Source organism: Trachymyrmex cornetzi, unplaced genomic scaffold, assembly GCF_001594075.2.
Source record: "Trachymyrmex cornetzi isolate Tcor2-1 unplaced genomic scaffold, Tcor1.1 scaffold291, whole genome shotgun sequence".
Classification (NCBI taxonomy): domain Eukaryota; kingdom Metazoa; phylum Arthropoda; class Insecta; order Hymenoptera; family Formicidae; genus Trachymyrmex; species Trachymyrmex cornetzi.
Genome location: NW_017297596.1, coordinates 11,943 through 12,659, shown reverse-complemented (window position 1 = coordinate 12,659; position 717 = coordinate 11,943).

Below are 717 nucleotides of genomic sequence, written 5' to 3'. Positions count from 1 at the left end.
TGTATTGGCGAACGGGTTGTACGTGTGAGTCTCGATCTTGACAATGCGATCGTCAAAGATCGGCTCACCAGTAATATTCAAGATATAAATCATTTCAAAAGTTGCGCACCGCGAATCCCAAAGATTGTAAAAATTTAACGTTCGACGCGCTGAGTTTCTTCTTGCTGATGCAACTATGTGAACGAGTGTTATCGAGCTGTGACGTCACCGGCCTTGTAAAGAATTCTTTATCTCTCTGCATGCGCTCCGCTCCGTTCAATACGAGCATCTCACGCTCCCCGTTATCGTTGCCGCTGTCGCACGTGCAATCTGATGGTGATCTCCTCTCCACGAAAATCGAGTAATCGTCCGTTCTGATCGACGACGCGTATCGTTAGATCCGTAATGCTCCGTGCGGTGATCGGCAAGTAAATGATCTGTGCGCGGGCCTTTCCGATATCTTATATCCCGGTGGCACGTTCGGCGAAAATTCGTGTATCGTGTGCACGCTTTTGCCGTTGCTGTACGCGTCCGCGGTCACGTTACACTCTACGCGGATAACGTTTACGTTCATTATGTTGATCGACACGTCGGATTCGTGCCATTTTCGCGGTCGCAGTATACGCTTAGACGAAAATCCCAGCAGCGATCCAATGCTGTTAGGCATGCCAAAGTTTATTCTGTATGCACATCTAATCTCACATCTCATCGTGTTGTAGTTAGCGCGGATCGTAATCG